The sequence below is a fragment of the Leptonychotes weddellii genome, chromosome 14 (genome assembly GCF_054177405.1).
Source record: "Leptonychotes weddellii isolate Sample4059 chromosome 14, ASM5417740v2, whole genome shotgun sequence".
Taxonomy (NCBI): domain Eukaryota; kingdom Metazoa; phylum Chordata; class Mammalia; order Carnivora; family Phocidae; genus Leptonychotes; species Leptonychotes weddellii.
The window spans coordinates 56,845,617-56,858,290 of NC_138382.1; positions in this window are offsets into that span (position 1 = coordinate 56,845,617).

The following is a 12,674-nucleotide window of genomic DNA, read 5'->3' on the forward strand; positions in this document are numbered from 1 at the left end:
CTTATTTCACTCTGCCTTTCCTTTACCTCAAATGCCATCTCCATCATCATCTCATCCCTCTCTACTCCTTTCATCCAAACTCATCTCCTTTCTGAACATTCCACAACCTAAGGTGCCCACCTTCTTTGTGCTTCCTATAGTATAGCTTTCCTTCGTTAAAAATTTTTTCTGATCATGAAAGCAATACATACTCATACTCACTCTATAAGACTTCAAGAATGGAGATAATTGTAAAAAGAAAATATGATACATGGTCTAGTGTACAAGGTTTTCACAGGGAATCTGGATGTTCAGGTTCTAGTTTCACTTCTTCTTAGAAGCTGGGGGCCATTGAGCGTGGAACTTATCCACTGTAGGTCTTGTATTTTTCTCCTCAAAAAGGTGGGAACTGAGTTTCCTGGTCTTTAAGAACCATTCTGGTTGTAGAATTCAATGTCTAATTTCCATGTCTATAAATTGTGTATCTTGTCTTCACTCCTATATTAGGCAGTGATGTGCTGTTCTTTGTCCCACCCAGTCACTTGGCCCAGAGTGGGTCTTCTAGCCATCTTGGAAGAACAGAGGCATGCGTCAAGAGCCTCATAATTTTATCTCCAGTAGACTCAATTTGTAATAATTTTCAGCCATTATATCAAATTTGTTACCTAGCTTATTTAATGGTGAAACATGCTGGGCTTGAGTTTCATTATTTTAGGATTTATTGAACTATGTCTCTTTGTACTCTTTTTGCCTTCTTTTTTTCCCCTTCTAACTTAAAATGATAGCACCAAGCAAAACATTAAAATTCTATCCACTCAAACAGCACTGTAAACATTATTTAATTTTGTTCAAAATGAGTCTGTATTTAATGCTATGCCCTCTTCTAAAACTTGACAAGTTTTTTTTTTTTCTAGCTAGAACTCTGTGATTTGAAGAGTTGGGAAAAAGTTAAAACCAGGAAGGTAGCAACTTTATCATAAGATTCTTGCCAGCAGGATTGAAAACTGGATTAGGGTGTAGATTTATAACTCCGTATAGTTCAAACTTTGGAGTTTCTACACATTTTTCCATAGCGTATCTACTCTTTCCTAAATATGGTATCCAGGAAGCGCTTCATTAGTGTTTGCTACATAGTTACCCAACAGAGCAGTCCCTGAGTCTTTATATAAGCAACTGATGGATGTTTTGTTTCCTCTGGGCTTCCCCATGTGGGGGATGGGGTGGGATGGAAACAGAAAGCTAGTCTTGGGAATGCCACTTGTTGGCTGGGTGAAGGTGACCAAACAGCAACTTCCCTGTGACTCTGTTTTCATCGCTTTAAATTTAATTGCTTTTCTTTCTAAATTGTGGTGAAGATCAAATAAGGTGATAGGAGAGAATCTTTTGAAATTTACAAAGTCCCCTAGGAGGTGGCAGGGGTAAGCTCCTAGGTAAGCAACCCCAGGGTTCATGGGAAAGACGTCCTATGCCCTGTCTCCTGTAAAATCTCTGTTTCTTTGCTGGAGATAAATAGAGTTCAGGGATCAATCCACTTTATACTTTGCTTTAGCACTGTGGTAATATTAACATATAAGCAGAACTTCTACACTGGTAAAGTAATTGCTCTCATCTACTGTTTCCTGTTACTTCCTGTTACTTCCATTTTTCTATACTCCCTAGAAATGGATTAAAATTATTTGATTAGAATTTTATGCTCAGGGTAATTAACACTTTCATAGAGTACAAGCATGTAAGCACCCCCACGATATGAGGTCCCTTTTAACATACCAGTGTAATTCCCTCTTGTTCCAGAGGGATGACAAAACAAGTAAACAAACAAAAAAGCGTTTGTTACTGTCAAAATGTAAGAGAAGACAAGATACCACAGGAAATCAATTGTCTATACTGTGAAACACCACCTTCTTATTTGCTATCTTATAGTATAAAAATATACCACACATAACATTTCCTCCCCTTATCAGAATAGAAGCAAACCAATCAAAAAGGGAAACTCTGAACGTTATAACCTTTTTTTTCAGTTTTACTGAGATACAATTGACATAGAACATTGTATTAGTTTAAGGTGTACAACCTAATGATTTGATATATGTGTATATTGTGAAATGATCACCACTATGTGAGGTGATGGATGTAACATCCATCACCTCACATAGTTACAGATTTCTTTCTTTCTTTCTTTTTTTTTTCTGATGAGGACTTTTAAAATTACTTGCCTAGCAACTTTCAAATATACAATGCAATATTGTTAACTGTAGCTGAGCATCATCTTCTGAACTGGTCTACCAATATCATGTTAGATTATTCCACCTGCTCCCTTCCAACTATTTCTTAACCAGAAGCTTCTGAGGCAAAGCAACTGTTTTCTGCTAATGTAGCAGATCCTTAGCATAAGCTCTGTGTTTTGAAATAGCAGTATACTTAGGTCAAATAGGTTGATACGTTTGAGTTGCTGAATTTTTATTATATTATAAAATATATGGATAATAGCTCACATAAATGTTTTTCCATATGTATTATCTTATTCATTTTTATGGATTTTATGGAATGGGATTCCAAAAACGAGCTCCAGAGAGGTCAAGTCATTTGCCCAAGGTCATGTAACCATTGGGAGAATTGAGTTGTGACTTGCTCTTAAGCCCCAACCTCCCCCTCTTTTCTTTTTGCCATTCCGAATCATTCTCTCTCATTTCTTAGCAGTAGCAACTTTTCTCTCATCAGTACTCCTGTAATTCTTCTTCCTGGACCACTTTGGTTCTCACTTTGAAGGAGGCAATTCTATCAATGATTTGGGAGAATCAGTAAATGTCATGGCAGCTGGTCATGGATGGTGCTCTTTCACAGAAATAACAGAAAGAGACAGTGTTAAAACAAAAAAAAAAAGACACAGTGGCTATCTATTTAAACTCTACCCTTGAGACCATTTCCAGTGAGGAAGTTTCTAAATTCCCAGCTTATTTCCTTGCACAAGAAACTCATCTTTGGGAATGATGCTGTCCTTCGTGAGTTTCATGGCGAACAATGAGACATTTCAAATCTCATTATCTGACAGATTCAGGCCTCCTAATAGAAAGAGAACAAAGGCAATTTATGTGGGAGGAAAACATGAGTCAGTTTTCTCTCTGACTAAAAGATGAGAGAACACAGAACCATAAATCCCAGGTAGACCTGTTTCTTAGTTCAGAGGCTGCCTCCTGACTCAGTCTATACTGGGAAAAAATATTTTATGGAGGACAACTGCAACAGACCATTTCCGCTGGACTTATGTAACTTTATGGACCCTCTCATGATTCTACCATGGATGCAAGCATGTCCTGGTTTCTTAGAACTTCTACCTTTGCAGACCGTCAAATAGCTGTTATTTCATAGGATCAATATAGTGTCAACATGGCATCTAAAAGATAGAATGAGCCAAATATATGCAGTTCTGTGTGAGGGACTGTAAATGAATGTCAGAGATTAAATTTGTATTAAGCTCTAACCATGGGTCAGGTGCTGAGCTGTGTACTTTTTTGTCCATAGTCTTTCTTTTAATTTGCATAACCACTCTTCTCTAAGGTTGGTAGAATAAAGACCAACCTAGATCTGGCTTTACTGAAACTATAACTGAATTGCTTTATTGCTGTGTGTAATTGAGCTTCCTAATCAGTCTGAGGCAGTTCCTGTGTGAACCAGTTTTAAAGACAATGATTCTCATGGAGCATTTTTAACTGGCAGGTCCACTAATCTCTCTTGGCTTTACATTGGCTGTCAGCTTAGGGATGAAGGGTTATTTGCATGTTTCATTTTCAGATGAGAATCTTCTGTGTATCTGGAAAATAACTAGCCACCTGGTACAATATGGTGGACTAGGTAAAAAGAGCATACCGTTTGGAGTCAGACAGACCAGGGTTTGAATCCCAGCTTTACATCATGGCTGTGTTTCATTGGGCAAGTTACTTTACTTCTCTGGGGATCACTTTACTTATCTGGAACTTGAGGGTGACAAAACCTAGCTCGCTGAGTTGTTGTGAAGGTTAAATCAGATAATGTTTGCTAAGTGCTCTGGAGATACTGGATGGTCAGCAAGAAGGAGGGAGGGGCAAGAATTGAGGAGAAGAGCTCTGAGAGACATGGTCCATTAACCAAACATGTAATATCAGAGTGCAAAGAATACATGGAAAGGGTGAGTGGTCGAGATGTTTCCAGGCATTATGACCCCTAAATTAAGGCTTTGATGAGGGAAAACACTAACTACAACCGAAGACAACAGCTTTTCCAAGATGGCCTCATTAAATGTTTAATTGGGTGAGAATATTTTGTGGGTTTCCACACATTGCCAGGAACCTTATGCAGTGTCTTATTCTTTCTCTAAATGTCTTTGTCACTATGCAGAGACACAGACTTGAGGCTTGCTGGAAAATCTACCTGCTGGCTCTGACAGAGAACACAAACTGATTACTGAGGTTAAAGTATTTGCTTTGCTTTGATGTGTCTCTTTTAGGACAATCTCTCCTGCTTTCCCTGCGAGGGTGGTGGGAACAGTGAGTGAAATGATTTACCAGGAAGATAAGTGAAGGAGGCTTCAGGTGATCTACGAAGCTGGAGGTCACTAAGAGGTCAGGCTAGAGGGTGCATTCCAGAGAGCTAATATTGGGTGAATTGGGTTGTTCTTATTTCACCTAAGAGGTAATTGTACCCCAAAATGCATTGCCTGCAATATTTCAGATTGTCTTGATTATATATGAACTCACATATATTGTATTCTCTCCTCTGAGTGGCCCTGGCCTAGTTAAGTCCTGTGGGGAATGCAGAGGAAGCACAAGATGTGGTCTCTGCTCTCAAGGAGCTTATTTAGCTAAAAAGAGAGGATGGAAAACTTATGAAATAATACAAGACATATTCAGTATGCTCTTGATCCTGAATATAAGTGAAGTAAGAGACCACATCCTTATGTTCTAGCAGATGTTGATCACTGATGAAATATTCATAAAACCATCTGAAAATGGAGAGAAAAATAGGACACTATTTTAACATCAATGTACAGGTGTATGTATATGTTATAGGACATGTATAATCTGATTATTATACTCTTATTTCATTTCCATTATATACATATATTATACATATGTATCCAACTGTCTTTCCTTGTGACTTTTTAATTTTCATCCTATTATTTTTCCTTTATTTTTCTTTTCTTCAATCTTTTCCTTTTTTGGTGAAATGATCATGAGACTATAAAGCCACTGTTTCTTCAAGTTCCATATTTGGCGAAAAAATGTGTGGGTTGCCAAAACTTTGGCTTTCTAATGCTATTGGTCCCTGAGAACCACTGGTTTGAAGCAGAGAGAGGTGCATGTGTCAGGGGTGGCAGGAGGAGACTTCCTGGGGAAAAGAGGAGCTTATTGATAAAGAATGTATCAGAAACAAAAAGGTGGTATGTTGAGGTGGTTAAGTAAAGGCCAGGTTAGGAAGCTAGATTGCATACAGCAAGGAGTGAGGGACCATTCATTGTCTTGAACTGGAAAGTGGCATAATGAAAACTGCATTTAGGAAGGTGAGTTTTTCATGAGATACGATGAGTTAGAGGAGGGTGAAATTAGCTATTTATTTTAGGAAAAATTACTTATAGAAATTCCATCCAGAGTTACTAAAGGCCAGGTGGTAGTCAGGAAATTTCCAAATGGAAGATTCAACTAAGAGGGAAAAAAATCAAAGAGTGTAGTACTTAATCTGTAGATTACTAGATTAGATTAATAATAGGTAAGTCTATTATCTATCTCTTATCTATCTCTATGGATAATAGTCTATTATCTGTTAGAGTAATCTATGTATTTCCAAGCTTTCGTTGCTTGTAAAGTCATAATATGAGAGGTGGGATCTTTCCATTCTTTGGTCACTTACTGCATCACACTGGACAGCATAGCAGAGTAGGCCAGAGAGCAGGCTCTGGTCTGAGTGTTAATCTTGGCATCGTATCTTAGCAATTGTGCAACTCTGGGAAATTTAAGCTTCACTTTTCTCATATGAAATCTATGAAACACAATATTACCTACATCATAAGGCTTTTGTGAAGATTCAAAGAGATAATGCAAGTGATAATGCTCAGCAGAGCGTATGGTCCAGAGCAGGCTCCAAATAAGCAACGCTACTGTTTTTTTTTATCTGTGTGTTCTTTGGCAAGACACTTACTCTTTCTGAGCCCTGGTACAGTCAAATGTGAAAGGAGGTGAATCAGAACTACCTTGAGCAGTTATTGCAAGAATTAGAAGAGATGGATGTGAAGGCACTTTGAAAACTAATTTGCTGCATGGATGCTAGCTTTTATGGTTATGGTTGTTCATAATAACTGGTGTCATGTATAAACCATGTGTCCAGACCCTGAGCTAAAATAGGTTCTTTTACATTTAAATGGTCTTTGGGTTTACCAGGGATGTGATCATCTACTCAATGTTCTTAGGTTAAGGGCCTGGCCCTGGGCTGTTAAATGCTGAGCAGTTTGAGGGCAGGTGACAGAAGTTCATATGAGATGGACCCCAGACCACGTCAAGAAGGCCTTTCAGGTTAGCCAGAGCTCCAGATGCCCTGACTGCTCTGGTGCAACTGAAGAGGCTTGTCCTGAGCCCATTGCTAGGGCTCAGTAACCTGTCTTCTGATGAATAATTCAGGCCATGCTCATTCAGTCAATCAGCAGTTTCCAAACACCATGTGCTATGTTCAATGATAGGTGCTCTGAATGGAGGGAGGAATCATTCAGAGATCCTGCTTGGGGGTGCTTACATTCTAGTAGGAAAATAAGCCAAATGATGGACAGAGCAGCCCATGTGAGGCTTCTGGATGGTTCTAGGTTTCCCACTGAGCACTGTGTAGTGGACACAACTCAGGGCACAGTGTCAGGATACAGACTCAGCCAATTACTAGCTGTGTGATATTAGTCAAGGGACTTAATCATTCTGGCCATTGGTTTCTACATCTAGACAATGGTAACTATATACTCTTCCTATGGTTGTTAAAGATAGCAAGAGAATCAGTATCTGGCCAAGAGTAAGCTTTCAACATATGGCAGCTGTTTTTACTAGAGAGAGGGAACAACATGCATACCCACAGGACAAGCTCTCTTCCATGTGACCGTATTTCCCTTTATGTGTTGTCTACAGCTCAAGATAAAAAACAGGATCAGGACCAGACTTTTGATTAGTGGAAATTAACTTTTGTTCTATTGCAACAGCTAAACTCTGAAATACATTTTTTCATGTGTGCTATTTCTGTAATCCCTAAAACAGCCAAAGGAGAATATTATATCCCCATTTTCTAGGTAAAAAAGCTGAGGCTCTGAGAGTCTAAAATTTCCTGCCCAGGGAACATAGCTAATCAGGGACAGGCTGGGATTTGAGCTCAAGTATTTTCCATCTTATGTGTAAGAGATTTACCCATAGGTTTTCTCCTCTCATTCAAAGAAAACCATAGGTTTTCTCCTCTCATTCAAGTCTAGATATCTGAACTTTTAGATCATTATTTGCCACTGCTACACTCATGCAGATTGGATTACATATAAAAGCATCACATGTTTCCTTATTTTGACTGAAGGACATATCCAGATATGTTTTGGATGACCTTTGATTCTATAAATAATACCATATGAATCATCCATCTATGAATTAAGACAAATTCCTTTGGGAATTGCTTATGTTTCCATTGTGATATGCCATTCCAAACAATTAACTATGGCAGATATTGTATTGAATCAATATAAGAATGGGTGAGAGGGGTGCCTGGATGTCTCAGTCAGTTAAGCGTCTGACTTCAGCTCAGGTCATGATCTCAGGGTCCTGGGATCAAGCCCTGCATCTAGCTCCCTGCTCAGCAGGGAGTCTGCTTGTCCCTTTCCCTCCTGACCTCCCATCCTCTCTCTCTTTCTCTCTCTCTCTCAAATAAATAAAATCTTTAAAATATATATGTAAGAGAGAGGATAGAAATTAATATTTATTGAACACCTACCATTTGCCATATATACTACATACATTATTCCATTCAATCCTCAGATTTATTCAATAAATGGATATTGGGTGGCTCTTCTATTTCAAGTTTTCTAGGTGGTGAGGGTACAGGATCAAACAAAACAGACAAAACCCATGCCTTTGTGGAAATTTAACATTCTCTTGGGAGATGTAAACAATAAGTAAAATATATATTCCAGATGGAGAGAAGTGCTATGGAGAGAAAAAGGCATAAAAAGAGGATAGGGAGTGTTGATAGGGTAAGTTGGGATTTGTCTCTAATAGGAAGGGTCTCATTGAGGCAAAGACATTGAGTAAAGACATAAAGGAGATAAGGGAATGACCCTGACTGATATCTGGGAAAGAGTGTTTCAGGCAGAAATGAATAGCAAGTGCAAAAGCCCTGAGGTAGGAGTATGGCTGATGCATTTGAAAAACAACAAGGGGGCAGAGTGGCGGCAGTGAAGTGAATGAGCAAGAGACCAGTAGGAGATGAGATCAAAGAAAGTATAGGGGCCTGATCAGGTAGAGCCTCAGAGACCATTGTAAAGATGTTGGCTTTTATTCTGAGTGGGATACAAGCCACTGGAGGGTTTTAAGAAGAGTGACATGATCTGACTTATGTTTGAAAAAGGTCACTCTGGCTGCTAAAAGCATAGAAAATGTGTAGAAAGCTTTTGCAATAATCTAGGTAAGACAGGACAGTGACTTAGACTTGAGTGGTGGCTAAGTGAGAAGTGGTTGGATTTATGATGTATTTGAAAGGTAGACCTGATAGCATTTGCAGATGGATAGGATGAGGACTATGAGAGAAAGAGAGGAGCCAAGGATAACTCCAAGACCTTTGGAACTGGAAATGGAAGAATGGGATTGTCTCCAGTGGGGATAGAAGACTACTGAAGGATCTTCTAATTAGCAACTTGTTCACATCCACACATCTAGGCTCTCCCCCTTTCAGCCCTGCCTTTTTCCACTTGGGCAAAATCCACAAAATGATGAAATCACTCCAGTTCATAAGCAGACATGGTGTGGACAAAAGACTTGCCAGGGGCTCTGAAAACAACTCTCTTTCTTCCCCTTCAGACTAATTAGGAAGCAAATTCTTGTGAAATTAGAGTGCTCTAGTAAACCCAAGCCAAACTCTTGGTCAACTTGTTGATTATGGAAAATGGGGTTTTCCTGGCAATGATTCCAATATATTACCACTGCTTTTCCCTATCCAAGAAATGGGCCTAGATGCCAAATTCTTTCTTTTTCTCCAAATTATATCTCCTTGGATAACCTCTCTAATGGGTGTGGAGCCACCACGTGGTTATGTATAGTTGGTCTTTAGACTAAAGAGCACCAACCAGAGGAAAGTAAATAGCAAAAATATGATTGTCTCATTGGACTCATAAAAGGATAACTTCAGTGAATTGTAAGACATGACACCCCTGGCAGGCATGGGCATAGTCCTGCTTTCTATAAGGAGGATATTTATCTGGCTGCTCACCTCTGGGCCCCAGAGTAACCAAGGCAAGACTCAAACCTCCCAGACCAGACATCTCTCTGCTCCTGCACCAGCAAAGGTTTTCTAAGAGTGTTCCAGTGGATTAACAAAGGGATTAGTTGAATATGTTTGAATCCCCACTGTGGAGTGAGAACTATGTAAAGCTAATTCACAGATGACTTGGGCATACTTACATAAAATATGCCATATATAACATAGTGCTAGTATAAAGTCTCAATTTTTTTCTTCAAGGAACAAGTGAAAATATTAAGCCAGTGCAGCTAGCCTAAGTTTAACTATGTTGGTGTGTTCATTCATTCACTAGTTCATTAATTTACTCACTCATTCATTTATTTATTCATTTAATGTTTTTAGCAACACTTATGTGCCAGGTATTGTGCTAGATATCATTAGGGTAACTTCAAGAAGTTCACAATCTATTGTGGGATAGGGCAGAAGGGAAAACATATATGTCTCCAATATTGCAGGCACTGTATTAGGCCCTGGGGTACAGCAGTGACCAGACAGATAAAGGCCCTGCTTACATAGGTCTTATAGGAATTAAGTAAAGAAACATACATGTGATTAGATATGATTATTCAGAGAGTGGTGTTATACAGACAAAAAAATAAAAAAGGGAGAGTCAGTGATAAGTGGATAGAGTAGAAGTTTGAGGTATTTTAGAAAGAGTGGTTAGGACAGGAATACAATGATAAGCAGGAAAAAAACATGCCGGAAAGAAGGAACACGAAAACAAGTTGAGGTGGGCAGATACGGAAAGAGAGAGGAAAAGAATAGAGGGAAGTCTAGTGAGGTTTAAGCTTAACAAGTGAGGGAACTAGTGGAATGAAATGAAGTTGAGGAGAGAGGCAGATCACTGGGGTTTTGTAGGTCAGGGTTAATGAGTTTGATTTTTATTCTAAATGTAATTGGAAGCTCTTGGAGGGTTTTGTGCAACTTAATGTATGATGTAATTTAACTTTATGCAAGGCAGAGAATGGACAAGAGGAGCCAAGGTGGAAATAGGGAGACAGGAGGCCATTACAAGTGCAAGAAGATGGTGTCTAGGGCTGGTGTGTGGCAGTGGAGATGATGTGCAGGGGTCAGATTTAAGATGTATTTGGAGAGAAGAATACAAGAAATTGAACATCCAAATATGGCCCCTAGGTTTGGGACCAAGCTAATGGTGGATAGTGTTGCCATTAACTTAGATAGGCATGACTAGGGAAGGAAGGAGATTATGAATAGAGTCCTTGAGGAACCTGTTAAATTTGAGATGGTAATAAGACATCCAGGTCTGAAGCTCAGGGGAGAGGTCAACACAGGAGATATAGGTGTGAGATTTATCACTTATACTTGGTATTTAAATATCGTGAATGATACTGCTCAAAAATATATATAGTAGAAAAGAGAGCTGAAGACTGAACTCTGAGGTGTTCCAACATGTATACTGGAGGCGATGGAAGAGTGACCTACAAAAGAAACCAAGAGGTATCAACCAGTAGTAAGAAGAAAAACAAAAGACTTACTTACGTTTCAGAAGCCAAGAGAAGGTATTTCAAAAGAGGAGAAGTGTTTATCTTTTCTAAAGGCTGCAGAGTTTAAGGAAAATGGTGATAAATAATTGATTGCTGAATTTAACAAGATAGAGTTCATTGGTAATCTTGACCATGGCCATTTTAGTGGAAATGTGTAAAAGATACATGAAAATACAAAGAATAAGTTACCTGGAAATGTATCCTAAGGGGAATAACATAGAATTTGGAATTAGAAGTTTCAAAGTGGTTAGGCAAAGACAAGTGTTAGGGAGAAGCATTTCAGCAGAGAGTTCAGTGTAATTAAAGAACCAAAGTTAGAGAAATAACATTGTGTAAGGGGAGCTATAAATATTTGGTATTGTTGAATGATAAAGTACTAAGCTAGAAATGGGGGGGGGGCGGATTCTGTTGGAGGGCTAGATCATGAAGGATGTGGTAGATGTTATCTGTAGGAAATGAAGAACTACTGAAGAGTTTAATCAGAGAAGTGGCATTATCTCATCTGTATTTTCAGGAAGGTCACTCTGCAGTATGGACTATGGCTGGCAAGATTGGACACAAGGAAACCATAGATGGATTGTCTCAGTGTTATAGGTGAAAGATAATGAGGATACAAACTTGACTAGCTATTCGAGATGGAAAAGAAAGAACATATCTTAGAAATATTGGGGATATAAATTTGGCATGTCTTGATTGTAGATTAATCAAAATGCCTCCTAGTGTTCAATGACTAGATGAATGGCAATGCCAGCATCTGTGATAGGCAAAACTGAAGAAAGATCTGGCTCAAACAGAGAATTAATAAGCTCAGTTTTGCACCTGTTGACATTAAGGTGCTTGTGGGACATGCTGAAGGAGTTTTCCCATAGAAGTCTGGATATTAATTTGCAGCTTTGTAAAGAGGTGTGGGTAGGAGATACACACACACACATACACACACACACTCACTCACTCACACACATTCTGGAGTTACTGAAAAACATCCAAGGCATTTGACAATTCAAAGATATTAGTGAGTGTAGTAGTGAGTAGTGAGTGTAGACTGCTCTTTAGAGGGGTTTCAGAGGCTTGGATTTAGAGGAGGAGGAGACAGATTGGACAGTCACTAGAAAGATATGTAAGATTGAAGAGATATTCTCATTTTTTTAAGATGGGATAAACTTGAAAATACTTATTGGCCCAGGATGAAGAATTCAGGAGGGAAGTGGGATGATTGAAAAATTCAAGTGCAAACAGAGGTCGAGGGGGATGTACTCAGGACTCAGATGAGTGAGTGTGGTCAAGAGGAAGGACAGCCATCTCTTACACTGCAGGAGAGCAGTTGGTGTGAATGTAGATAAGGTAGGTAGAATAATTGAAAAGACTTAGTTTTCTAGGACTCCTGAAAGGCACAAGATCATTGCTGAGAATGAAGATGTGGGCATTGGGTAGGGCACTGAGACCAGTGAAGGTCTGAAAGAGCATCAGTGAGAGACAGAAAGGGGAGATGACCAAGAGCTGATAAAGAGACCCATGAGCCATACTTGGTTCAATTTAGAGAGCATGAGTTTGTAGAGTTATCAGTCTGCATGGTTGCTTGCTTTTTCTAGAAGCATTAAACAATTCAGGTATAGAAGTGGGAAAAAAATGAAAGATTATGCTAAATTAAAGTTAGGTTTATGTAGCAGGAGGGGAAGAATGAAGCGGGGGAAATCA